This window comes from Ovis canadensis, chromosome 20, assembly GCF_042477335.2.
Source record: "Ovis canadensis isolate MfBH-ARS-UI-01 breed Bighorn chromosome 20, ARS-UI_OviCan_v2, whole genome shotgun sequence".
Taxonomy (NCBI): Eukaryota; Metazoa; Chordata; class Mammalia; order Artiodactyla; family Bovidae; genus Ovis; species Ovis canadensis.
The window spans coordinates 8570098-8583621 of NC_091264.1; positions in this window are offsets into that span (position 1 = coordinate 8570098).

Consider the following 13524-nt stretch of genomic DNA (forward strand, 5'->3'; position numbering starts at 1 on the left):
GGAGTCGGGGCCGGAACCTGAGGATTCCTCTCCAGTGCTGACATGGATCTTGGGGTACTTCTGGAGTCTCCCCAGGGGAGTCAGTCCTCGTCTCGAATGCGGGCATGCACTTGCGCTTTCCTCCAGAGCGGTAGCAGCAGTGTCACGCAGTCCGCCGCGTGGATCAAAGGATCTATGGTTTTCCCTCGAGTCTTTCCCACGAGGCTTTCCCACGAGGCTTTCCCACAGGGCTGTCCCACGTGCACACGTGGTGGGACTCGATCCTCGGCTTGAACGTCAAGGCAGTGCAGGGAAAACAGGTTCCTCTGGAATGGACTGACACATCTGGGGGACTCTTGGAATGGTGGCATGACCCTGGAGTTCCTCTCGCCTTTCCTGTGGAGAGCGCCTCCTCTTGAGATGCGACGGGAACGCCGGGAATTCTTTCCCCACGAAACAGGGAAAGGATCCCTCATCTCGAGCTAGGAGGCAGAAACCGGGCTCCCCTGGATGTGTGCGGGACCCCACGTGCTTCCTCTCGAGTGGAGACGGGTATGTCGGGGAACTTCTTGAGTTGCAGCAAGGGTGTGAAGGACCGTTTGGAAGTTCCAGTGGTTAGATGTGATTGGCCTCGAGAAGCCTCAGCGGAAATGGGCCTCATCTCGCCTGGAGGGCAAAACCTCCTGGATTTTCTCGAGTTGCGGCAGGTGCTCTCGACTTACGACGGGGACCTCAGGGACCCGCTCTGGTGGCCTCAGGAAAGGCCAGTCCCCATGCGAGTTCCTCGGGGGCCTCTCGGGGTTCCTCTCCCGTCGATGCCGGGGCCTAAGACCTTGTGTGGAGTCGGGGCCGGAACCTGAAGATTCCTCTCCAGTGCTGACATGGATCTTGGGGTACGACTGGAGTCTCCCCAGGGGAGTCAGTCCTCGTCTCGAATGCGGGCATGCACTTGCGCTTTCCTCCAGAGCGGTAGCAGCAGTGTCACGCAGTCCGCCGCGTGGATCAAAGGATCTATGGTTTTCCCTTGAGTCTTTCCCAGGAGGCTTTCCCACGAGGCTTTCCCACAGGGCTGTCCCACGTGCACACGTGGTGGGACTCGATCCTCGGCTTGAACGTCAAGGCAGTGCAGGGAAAACAGGTTCCTCTGGAATGGACTGACACATCTGGGTGACTCTTTGAATGGTGGCACGACCCTGGAGTTCCTCTCGCCTTTCCTGTGGAGAGCGCCTCCTCTTGAGATGCGACGGGAATGCCGGGAATTCTTTCCCTACGAAACAGGGAAAGGATCCCTCATCTCGAGCTAGGAGGCGGAAACGGGGCTCCCCTGGATGTGTGCGGGACACCACGTGCTTCCTCTCGAGTGGAGACGGGTATGTTGGGGAACTTCTTGAGTTGCAGCAAGGGTGTGAAGGACCCGTTGGAAGTTCCAGTGGTTAGACGTGATTGGCCTCGAGAAGCCTCAGCGGAAATGGGCCTCATCTCGCCTGGAGGGCAAAACCTCCTGGATTTTCTCGAGTTGCGGCAGGTGCTCTCGACTTACGACTGGGACCTCAGGGACCCGCTCTGGTGGCCTCAGGAAAGGCCAGTCCCCATGCGAGTTCCTCGGGGGCCTCTCGGGATTCCTCTCCCGTCGATGCCGGGGCCTAAGACCTTGTGTGGAGTCGGGGCCGGAACCTGAGGATTCCTCTCCAGTGCTGACATGGATCTTGGGGTACTTCTGGAGTCTCCCCAGGGGAGTCAGTCCTCGTCTCGAATGCGGGCATGCACTTGCGCTTTCCTCCAGAGCGGTAGCAGCAGTGTCACGCAGTCCGCCGCGTGGATCAAAGGATCTATGGTTTTCCCTCGAGTCTTTCCCACGAGGCTTTCCCACGAGGCTTTCCCACAGGGCTGTCCCATGTGCACACGTGGTGGGAGTCGATCCTCGGCTTGAACGTCAAGGCAGTGCAGGGAAAACAGGTTCCTCTGGAATGGACTGACACATCTGGGGGACTCTTGGAATGGTGTCACGACCCTGGAGTTCCTCTCGCCTTTCCTGTGGAGAGCCCCTCTTCTTGAGATGCGACTGGAACGCCGGGAATTCTTTCCCTACGAAACAGGGAAAGGATCCCTCATCTCGAGCTAGGAGGCGGGAACGGGGCTCCCCTGGATGTGTGCGGGACACCACGTGCTTCCTCTCGAGTGCAGACGGGTATGTCGGGGAACTTCTTGAGTTGCAGCAAGGGTGTGAAGGACCCTTTGGAAGTTCCATTGGTTAGACGTGATTGGCCTCGAGAAGCCTCAGCGGAAATGGGCCTCATCTCGCCTGGAGGGCAAAACCTCCTGGATTTTCTCGAGTTGCGGCAGGTGCTCTCGACTTACGACGGGGACCTCAGGGACCCGCTCTGGTGGCCTCAGGAAAGGCCAGTCCCCATGCGATTTCCTCGGGGGCCTCTCGGGATTGCTCTCCCGTCGATGCCCGGGCCTAAGACCTTGTGTGGAGTCGGGGCCGGAACCTGAGGATTCCTCTCCAGTGCTGACATGGATCTTGGGGTACTTCTGGAGCCTCCCCAGGGGAGTCAGTCCTCGTCTCGAATGCGGGCATGCACTTGCGCTTTCTTCCAGAGCGGTAGCAGCAGTGTCACGCAGTCCGCCGCGTGGATCAAAGGATCTATGGTTTTCCCTCGAGTCTTTCCCACGAGGCTTTCCCACGAGGCTTTCCCACAGGGCTGTCCCACGTGCACACGTGGTGGGACTCGATCCTCGGCTTGAACGTCAAGGCAGTGCAGGGAAAACAGGTTCCTCTGGAATGGACTGACACATCTGGGGGACTCTTGGAATGGTGGCATGACCCTGGAGTTCCTCTCGCCTTTCCTGTGGAGAGCGCCTCCTCTTGAGATGCGACGGGAACGCCGGGAATTCTTTCCCTACGAAACAGGGAAAGGATCCCTCATCTCGAGCTAGGAGGCAGAAACGGGGCTCCCCTGGATGTGTGCGGGACCCCACGTGCTTCCTCTCGAGTGGAGACGGGTATGTCGGGGAACTTCTTGAGTTGCAGCAAGGGTGTGAAGGACCCTTTGGAAGTTCCAGTGGTTAGATGTGATTGGCCTCGAGAAGCCTCAGCGGAAATGGGCCTCATCTCGCCTGGAGGGCAAAACCTCCTGGATTTTCTCGAGTTGCGGCAGGTGCTCTCGACTTACGACGGGGACCTCAGGGACCCGCTCTGGTGGCCTCAGGAAAGGCCAGTCCCCATGCGAGTTCCTCTGGGGCTCTCGGGATTCCTCTCCCGTCGATGCCGGGGCCTAAGACCTTGTGTGGAGGTGGGGCCGGAACCTGAGGATTCCTCTCCAGTGCTGACATGGATCTTGGGGTACTTCTGGAGTCTCCCCAGGGGAGTCAGTCCTCGTCTCAAATGCGGGCATGCACTTGCGCTTTCCTCCAGAGCGGTAGCAGCAGTGTCACGCAGTCCGCCGCGTGGATCAAAGGATCTATGGTTTTCCCTCGAGTCTTTCCCACGAGGCTTTCCCACGAGACTTTCCCACAGGGCTGTCCCACGTGCACACGTGGTGGGACTCGATCCTCGGCTTGAACGTCAAGGCAGTGCAGGGAAAACAGGTTCCTCTGGAATGGACTGACACATCTGGGGGACTCTTGGAATGGTGTCACCACCCTGGAGTTCCTCTCGCCTTTCCTGTGGAGAGCGCCTCCTCTTGAGATGCGACGGGAACGCCGGGAATTCTTTCCCTACGAAACAGGGAAAGGATCCCTCATCTCGAGCTAGGAGGCGGAAACGGGGCTCCCCTGGATGTTTGCGGGACACCACGTGCTTCCTCTCGAGTGGAGACGGGTATGTGGGGGAACTTCTTGAGTTGCAGTAAGGGTGTGAAGGACCCTTTGGAAGTTCCAGTGGTTAGACGTGATTGGCCTCGAGAAGCCTCAGCGGAAATGGGCCTCATCTCGCCTGGAGGGCAAAACCTCCTGGATTTTCTCGAGTTGCGGCAGGTGCTCTCGACTTACGACGGGGACCACAGGGACCCGCTCTGGTGGCGTCAGGAAAGGCCAGTCCCCATGCGAGTTCCTCGGGGGCCTCTCGGGATTGCTCTCCCGTCGATGCCGGGGCCTAAGACCTTGTGTGGAGTCGGGGCCGGAACCTGAGGATTCCTCTCCAGTGCTGACATGGATCTTGGGGTACTTCTGGAGTCTCCCCCGGGGAGTCAGTCCTCGTCTCGAATGCGGGCATGCACTTGCGCTTTCCTCCAGAGCGGTAGCAGCAGTGTCACGCAGTCCGCCGCGTGGATCAAAGGATCTATGGTTTTCCCTCGAGTCTTTCCCACGAGGCTTTCCCACGAGGCTTTCCCACAGGGCTGTCCCACGTGCACACGTGGTGGGACTCGATCCTCGGCTTGAACGTCAAGGCAGTGCAGGGAAAACAGGTTCCTCTGGAATGGACTGACACATCTGGGGGACTCTTGGAATGGTGGCATGACCCTGGAGTTCCTCTCGCCTTTCCTGTGGAGAGCGCCTCCTCTTGAGATGCGACGGGAACGCCGGGAATTCTTTCCCCACGAAACAGGGAAAGGATCCCTCATCTCGAGCTAGGAGGCAGAAACCGGGCTCCCCTGGATGTGTGCGGGACCCCACGTGCTTCCTCTCGAGTGGAGACGGGTATGTCGGGGAACTTCTTGAGTTGCAGCAAGGGTGTGAAGGACCGTTTGGAAGTTCCAGTGGTTAGATGTGATTGGCCTCGAGAAGCCTCAGCGGAAATGGGCCTCATCTCGCCTGGAGGGCAAAACCTCCTGGATTTTCTCGAGTTGCGGCAGGTGCTCTCGACTTACGACGGGGACCTCAGGGACCCGCTCTGGTGGCCTCAGGAAAGGCCAGTCCCCATGCGAGTTCCTCGGGGGCCTCTCGGGATTCCTCTCCCGTCGATGCCGGGGCCTAACACCTTGTGTGGAGTCGGGGCCGGAACCTGAGGATTCCTCTCCAGTGCTGACATGGATCTTGGGGTACTTCTGGAGTCTCCCCAGGGGAGTCAGTCCTCGTCTCGAATGCGGGCATGCACTTGCGCTTTCCTCCAGAGCGGTAGCAGCAGTGTCACGTAGTCCGCCGCGTGGATCAAAGGATCTATGGTTTTCCCTCGAGTCTTTCCCACGAGGCTTTCCCACGAGGCTTTCCCACAGGGCTGTCCCACGTGCACACGTGGTGGGAGTCGATCCTCGGCTTGAACGTCAAGGCAGTGCAGGGAAAACAGGTTCCTCTGGAATGGACTGACACATCTGGGGGTCTCTTGGAATGGTGTCACGACCCTGGAGTTCCTCTCGCCTTTCCTGTGGAGAGCGCCTCCTCTTGAGATGCGACGGGAACGCCCGGAATTCTTTCCCTACGAAACAGGGAAAGGATCCCTCATCTCGAGCTAGGAGGCGGAAACGGGGCTCCCCTGGATGTGTGCGGGACACCACGTGCTTCCTCTCGAGTGGAGACGGGTATGTGGGGGAACTTCTTGAGTTGCAGCAATGGTGTGAAGGACCCTTTGGAAGTTCCAGTGGTTAGACGTGATTGGCCTCGAGAAGCCTCAGCGGAAATGGGCCTCATCTCGCCTGGAGGGCAAAACCTCCTGGATTTTCTCGAGTTGCGGCAGGTGCTCTCGACTTATGACGGGGACCTCAGGGACCCGCTCTGGTGGCGTCAGGAAAGGCCAGTCCCCATGCAAGTTCCTCGGGGCTCTCTCGGGATTGCTCTCCCGTCGATGCCGGGGCCTAAGACCTTGTGTGGAGTCGGGGCCGGAACCTGAGGATTCCTCTCCAGTGCTGACATGGATCTTGGGGTACTTCTGGAGTCTCCCCAGGGGAGTCAGTCCTCGTCTCGAATGCGGGCATGCACTTGCGCTTTCCTCCAGAGCGGTAGCAGCAGTGTCACGCAGTCCGCCGCGTGGATCAAAGGATCTATGGTTTTCCCTCGAGTCTTTCCTAGGAGGCTTTCCCACGAGGCTTTCCCACAGGGTGTCCCACGTGCACACGTGGTGGGACTCGATCCTCGGCTTGAACGTCAAGTCAGTGCAGGGAAAACAGGTTCCTCTGGAATGGACTGACACATCTGGGGGACTCTTGGAATGGTGGCATGACCCTGGAGTTCCTCTCGCCTTTCCTGTGGAGAGCGCCTCCTCTTGAGATGCGACGGGAACGCCGGGAATTCCTTCCCCAGGAAACCGGGAAAGGATCCCTCATCTCGAGCTAGGAGGCAGAAACCGGGCTCCCCTGGATGTGTGCGGGACCCCACGTGCTTCCTCTCGAGTGGAGACGGGTATGTCGGTGAACTTCTTGAGTTGCAGCAAGGGTGTGAAGGACCCTTTGGAAGTTCCAGTGGTTAGATGTGATTGGCCTCGAGAAGCCTCAGCGGAAATGGGCCTCATCTCGCCTGGAGGGCAAAACCTCCTGGATTTTCTCGAGTTGCGGCAGGTGCTCTCGACTTACGACGGGGACTTCAGGGACCCGCTCTGGTGGCCTCAGGAAAGGCCAGTCCCCATGCGAGTTCCTCGGGGGCCTCTCGGGATTCCTCTCCCGTCGATGCCCGGGCCTAAGACCTTGTGTGGAGTCGGGGCCGGAACCTGAGGATTCCTCTCCAGTGCTGACATGGATCTTGGGGTACTTCTGGAGTCTCCCCAGGGGAGTCAGTCCTCGTCTCGAATGCGGGCATGCACTTGCGCTTTCCTCCAGAGCGGTAGCAGCAGTGTCACGCAGTCCGCCGCGTGGATCAAAGGATCTATGGTTTTCCCTCGAGTCTTTCCCACGAGGCTTTCCCACGAGGCTTTCCCACAGGGCTGTCCCACGTGCACACGTGGTGGGAGTCGATCCTCGGCTTGAACGTCAAGGCAGTGCAGGGAAAACAGGTTCCTCTGGAATGGACTGACACATCTGGGGGACTCTTGGAATGGTGTCACGACCCTGGACTTCCTCTCGCCTTTCCTGTGGAGAGCGCCTCCTCTTGAGATGCGACGGGAACGCCGGGAATTCTTTCCCTACGAAACAGGGAAAGGATCCCTCATCTCGAGCTAGGAGGCGGAAACGGGGCTCCCCTGGATGTGTGCGGGACACCACGTGCTTCCTCTCGAGTGGAGACGGGTATGTGGGGGAACTTCTTGAGTTGCAGCAAGGGTGTGAAGGACCCTTTGGAAGTTCCAGTGGTTAGACGTGATTGGCCTCGAGAAGCCTCAGCGGAAATGGGCCTCATCTCGCCTGGAGGGCAAAACCTCCTGGATTTTCTCGAGTTGCGGCAGGTGCTCTCGACTTACGACGGGGACCTCAGGGACCCGCTCTGGTGGCCTCAGGAAAGGCCAGTCCCCATGCGAGTTCGTCGGGGGCCTCTGGGGATTCCTCTCCCGTCGATGCCGGAGCCTAAGACTTTGTGTGGAGTCGGGGCCGGAACCTGAGGATTCCTCTCCAGTGCTGACATGGATCTTGGGGTACTTCTGGAGTCTCCCCAGGGGAGTCAGTCCTCGTCTCGAATGCGGGCATGCACTTGCGCTTTCCTCCAGAGCGGTAGCAGCAGTGTCACGCAGTCCTCCGCGTGGATCAAAGGATCTATGTTTTTCCCTCGAGTCTTTCCCACGAGGCTTTCCCACGAGGCTTTCCCACAGGGCTGTCCCACGTGCACACGTGGTGGGAGTCGATCCTCGGCTTGAACGTCAAGGCAGTGCAGGGAAAACAGGTTCCTCTGGAATGGACTGACACATCTGGGGGACTCTTGGAATGGTGGCACGACCCTGGAGTTCCTCTCGCCTTTCCTGTGGAGAGCGCCTCCTCTTGAGATGCGACGGGAACGCCGGGAATTCTTTCCCTACGAAACAGGGAAAGGATCCCTCATCTCGAGCTAGGAGGCGGAAACGGGGCTCCCCTGGATGTGTGCGGGACCCACGTGCTTCCTCTCGAGTGGAGACGGGTATGTCGGGGAACTTCTTGAGTTGCAGCAAGGGTGTGAAGGACCCTTTGGATGTTCCAGTGGTTAGACGTGATTAGCCTCCAGAAGCCTCAGCGGAAATGGGCCTCATCTCGCCTGGAGGGCAAAACCTCCTGGATTTTCTCGAGTTGCGGCAGGTGCTCTCGACTTACGACGGGGACCTCAGGGACCCGCTCTGGTGGCCTCAGGAAAGGCCAGTCCCCATGCGAGTTCGTCGGGGGCCTCTCGGGATTGCTCTCCCGTCGATGCCGGGGCCTAAGACCTTGTGTGGAGTCGGGGCCGGAACCTGAGGTTTCCTCTCCAGTGCTGACATGGATCTTGGGGTACTTCTGGAGTCGCCCCAGGGGAGTCAGTCCTCGTCTCGAATGCGGGCATGCACTTGCGCTTTCCTCCAGAGCGGTAGCAGCAGTGTCACGCAGTCTGCCGCGTGGATCAAAGGATCTATGGTTTTCCCTCGAGTCTTTCCCACGAGGCTTTCCCACGAGGCTTTCCCACAGGGCTGTCCCACGTGCACACGTGGTGGGAGTCGATCCTCGGCTTGAACGTCAAGGCAGTGCAGGGAAAACAGGTTCCTCTGGAATGGACTGACAAATCTGGGGGACTCTTGGTATGGTGGCACGACCCTGGAGTTCCTCTCGCCTTTCCTGTGGAGAGCGCCTCCTCTTGAGATGCGACGGGAACGCCGGGAATTCTTTCCCTACGAAACAGGGAAAGGATCCCTCATCTCGATCTAGGAGGCGGAAACGGGGCTCCCCTGGATGTGTGCGTGACCCCACGTGCTTCCTTTCGAGTGGAGACAGGTATGTCGGGGACCTTCTTGAGTTGCAGCAAGGGTGTGAAGGACCCTTTGGAAGTTCCAGTGGTTAGATGTGATTAGCCTCGAGAATCCTCAGCGGAAATGGGCCTCATCTCGCCTGGAGGGCAAAACCTCCTGGATTTTCTCGAGTTGCGGCAGGTGCTCTCGACTTACGACGGGGACCTCAGGGACCCGCTCTGGTGGCCTCAGGAAAGGCCAGTCCCCATGCAAGTTCCTCGGGGGCCTCTCGGGATTGCTCTCCCGTCGATGCCGGGGCCTAAGACCTTGTGTGGAGTTGGCCGGAACCTGAGAATTCCTCTCCAGTGCTGACATGGATCTTGGGGTATTTCTGGAGACTCCCCAGGGGAGTCAGTCCTCGTCTCGAATGCGGGCATGCACTTGCGCTTTCCTCCAGAGCGGTAGCAGCAGTGTGACGCAGTCCGCCGCGTGGATCAAAGGATCTATGGTTTTCCCTCGAGTCTTTCCTACGAGGCTTTCCCACGAGGCTTTCCCACAGGGTGTCCCACGTGCACACGTGGTGGGACTCGATCCTCGGCTTGAACGTCAAGGCAGTGCAGGGAAAACAGGTTCCTCTGGAATGGACTGACACATCTGGGGGACTCTTGGAATGGTGGCACGACTCTGGAGTTCCTCTCGCCCTTCCTGTGGAGAGAGCCTCCTCTTGAGATGCGACGGGAACGCCGGGAATTCTTTCCCTACGAAACAGGGAAAGGATCCCACATCTCGAGCTAGGAGGCGGAAACGATGCTCCCCTGGATGTGTGCGGGACCCCACGTGCTTCCTCTCGAGTGGAGACGGGTATGTCGGGGAACTTCTTGAGTTGCAGCAAGGGTGTGAAGGACCCTTTGGAAGTTCCAGTGGTTAGATGTGATTGGCCTCGAGAAGCCTCAGCGGAAATGGGCCTCATCTCGCCTTGGGGGCAAAACCGCCTGGATTTTCTCGAGTTGCGGCAGGTGATCTCGACTTACGACGGGGACCTCAGGGACCCGCTCTGGTGGCCTCAGGAAAGGCCAGTCCCCATGCGAGTTCCTCTGAGGATTCCTCTCCCGTCGATGCCGGGGCCTAAGACCTTGTGTGGAGTCGGGGCCGGAACCTGAGGATTCCTCTCCAGTGCTGACATGGATCTTGGGGTACTTCTGGAGTCTGCCTAGGGGAGTCAGTCCTCGTCTCGAATGCGGGCATGCACTTGCGCTTTCCTCCAGAGCGGTAGCAGCAGTGTCACGCAGTCCGCCGCGTGGATCAAAGGATCTATGGTTTTCCCTCGAGTCTTTCCCACGAGGCTTTCCCACGAGGCTTTCCCACAGGGCTGTCCCACGTGCACACGTGGTGGGAGTCGATCCTCGGCTTGAACGTCAAGGCAGTGCAGGGAAAACATGTTCCTCTGGAATGGACTGACACATCTGGGGGACTCTTGGAATGGTGGCACGACCCTGGAGTTCCTCTCGCCTTTCCTGTGGAGAGCGCCTCCTCTTGAGATGCGACGGGAACGCCGGGAATTCTTTCCCTACGAAACAGAGAAAGGATCCCACATCTCGAGCTAGGAGTCGGAAACGGAGCTCCCCTGGATGTGGGCGGGACCACACGTGCTTCCTCTCGAGTGGAGACGGGTATGTCGGGGAACTTCTTGAGTTGCAGCAAGGGTGTGAAGGACCCTTTGGAAGTTCCAGTAGTTAGACGTCATTAGCCTCCATAAGCCTCAGCGGAAATGGGCCTCATCTCGCCTGGAGGCCAAAACCTCCTGGATTTTCTCGAGTTGCGGCAGGTGCTCTAGACTTACGACGGGGACCTCAGGGATCCGCTCTGGTGGCCTCAGGAAAGGCCTGTCCCCATGCGAGTTCCTCGGGGGCCTCTGGGGATTCCTCTCCCGTCGATGCCGGGGCCTAAGACCTTGTGTGGAGTCGGGGCCGGAACCTGAGGATTCCTCTCCAGTGCTGACATGGATCTTGGGGTACTTCTGGAGTCTCCCCAGGAGAGTCAGTCCTCGTCTCGAATGCGGGCATGCACTTGCGCTTTCCTCCAGAGCGGTAGCAGCAGTGTCACGCAGTCCTCCGCGTGGATCAAAGGATCTATGGTTTTCCCTCGAGTCTTTCCCACGAGGCTTTCCCACGAGGCTTTCCCACAGGGCTGTCCCACGTGCACACGTGGTGGGAGTCGATCCTCGGCTTGAACGTCAAGGCAGTGCAGGGAAAACAGGTTCCTCTGGAATGGACTGACACATCTGGGGGACTCTTGGAATGGTGGCACGACCCTGGAGTTCCTCTCGCCTTTCCTGTGGAGAGCGCCTCCTCTTGAGATGCGACGGGAACGCCGGGAATTCTTTCCCTACGAAACAGGGAAAGGATCCCTCATCTCGAGCTAGGAGTCGGAAACGGAGCTCCCCTGGATGTGGGCGGGACCCCAAGTGCTTCCTCTCGAGTGGAGACGGGTATGTCGGGGAACATCTTGAGTTGCAGCAAGGGTGTGAAGGACCCTTTGGAAGTTCCAGTAGTTAGACGTGATTAGCCTCCATAAGCCTCAGCGAAAATGGGCCTCATCTCGCCTGGAGGGCAAAACCTCCTGGATTTTCTCGAGTTGCGGCAGGTGCTCTCGACTTACGACGGGGACCTCAGGGACCCGCTCTGGTGGCCTCAGGAAAGGCCAGTCCCCATGCGAGTTCCTCGGGGGCCTCTCGGGATTCCTCTCCGTCGATGACAGGGCCTAAGACCTTGTGTGGAGTCGGGGCCGGAACCTGAGGATTCCTCTCCAGTGCTGACATGGATCTTGGGGTACTTCTGGAGTCTCCCCAGGGGAGTCAGTCCTCGTCTCGAATGCGGGCATGCACTTGCGCTTTCCTCCAGAGCAGTAGCAGCAGTGTCACGCAGACCGCCGCGTGGATCAAAGGATCTATGGTTTTCCCTCGAGTCTTTCCCACGAGGCTTTCCCACGAGGCTTTCCCACAGGGCTGTCCCACATGCACACGTGGTGGGAGTCGATCCTCGGCTTGAACGTCAAGGAAGTGCAGGGAAAACAGGTTCCTCTGGAATGGACTGACACATCTGGTGGACTCTTGGAATGGTGGCACGACCCTGGAGACCTCTCGCCTTTCCTGTGGAGAGCGCCTCCTCTTGAGATGCGACGGGAACGCCGGGAATTCTTTCCCTACGAAACGGGGAAAGGATCCCTCATCTCGAGCTAGGAGGCGGAAACGGGGCTCCCCTGGATGTGTGCGGGACCCCACGTGCTTCCTCTCGAGTGGAGACGGGTATGTCGGGGAACTTCTTGAGTTGCAGCAATGGTGTGAAAGACCCTTTGGAAGTTCCAGTGGTTAGATGTGATTGGCCTCGAGAAGCCTCAGCGGAAATGGGCCTCATCTCGTCTGGAGGGAAAAACCTCCTGGATTTTCTCGAGTTGCGGCACGTGCTCTCGACTTACGACGGGGACCTCAGGGACCCGCTCTGGTGGCCTCAGGAAAGGCCAGTCCCCATGCGAGTTCCTCGGGGGCCTCTCGGGATTCCTCTCCCGTCGATGCCGGGGCCTAAGACCTTGTGTGGAGTCGGGGCCGGAACCTGAGGATTCCTCTCCAGTGCTGACATGGATCTTGGGGTACTTCTGGAGTCTCCCCAGGGGAGTCAGTCCTCGTCTCGAATGCGGGCATGCACTTGCGCTTTCCTCCAGAGCGGTAGCAGCAGTGTCACGCAGTCCGCCGCGTGGATCAAAGGATCTATGGTTTTCCCTCGAGTCTTTCCCACGAGGCTTTCCCACGAGGCTTTCCCACAGGGCTGTCACACGTGCACACGTGGTGGGAGTCGATCCTCGGCTTGAACGTCAAGGCAGTGCAGGGAAAACAGGTTCCTCTGGAATGGACTGACACATCTGGGGGACCCTTGGAATGGTGTCACGACACTGGAGTTCCTCTCGCCTTTCCTGTGGAGAGCACCTCCTCTTGAGATGCGACGGGAACGCCGGGAATTCTTTCCCTACGAAACAGGGAAAGGATCCCTCATCTCGAGCTAGGAGGCGAAACGGGGTCCCCTGGATGTGTGCGGGACCCCACGTGCTTCCTCTCGAGTGGAGACGGGTATGTCGGGGAACTTCTTGAGTTGCAGCAAGGGTGTGAAGGACCTTTGGAAGTTCCAGTGGTTAGACGTGATTGGCCTCGAGAAGCCTCAGCGGAAATGGGCCTCATCTCGCCTGGAGGGCAAAACCTCCTGGATTTTCTCGAGTTGCGGCAGGTGCTCTCGACTTACGACGGGGACCTCAGGGAACCGCTCTGGTGGCCTCAGGAAAGGCCAGTCCCCATGCGAGTTCCTCGGGGGCCTCTCGGGATTCCTCTCCTGTCGATGCCGGGGCCTAAGACCTTGTGTGGAGTCGGGGCCGGAACCTGAGGATTCCTCTCCAGTGCTGACATAGATCTTGGGGTACATCTGGAGTCTCCCCAGGGGAGTCAGTCCTCGTCTCGAATGCGGGCATGCACTTGCGCTTTCCTCCCCAGCGGTAGCAGCAGTGTCACGCAGTCCGCCGCGTGGATCAAAGGATCTATGGTTTTCCCTCGAGTCTTTCCCACGAGGCTTTCCCACGAGGCTTTCCCACAGGGCTGTCCCACGTGCACACATGGTGGGAGTCGATCCTCGGCTTGAACGTCAAGGCAGTGCAGGGAAAACAGGTTCCTCTGGAATGGACTGACACATCTGGGGGACTCTTGGAATGGTGGCGCGACCCTGGAGTTCCTCTCGCCTTTCCTGTGGAGAGCGCCTCCTCTTGAGATGCGACGGGAACGCCGGGAATTCTTTCCCTACGAAACAGGGAAAGGATCCCTCATC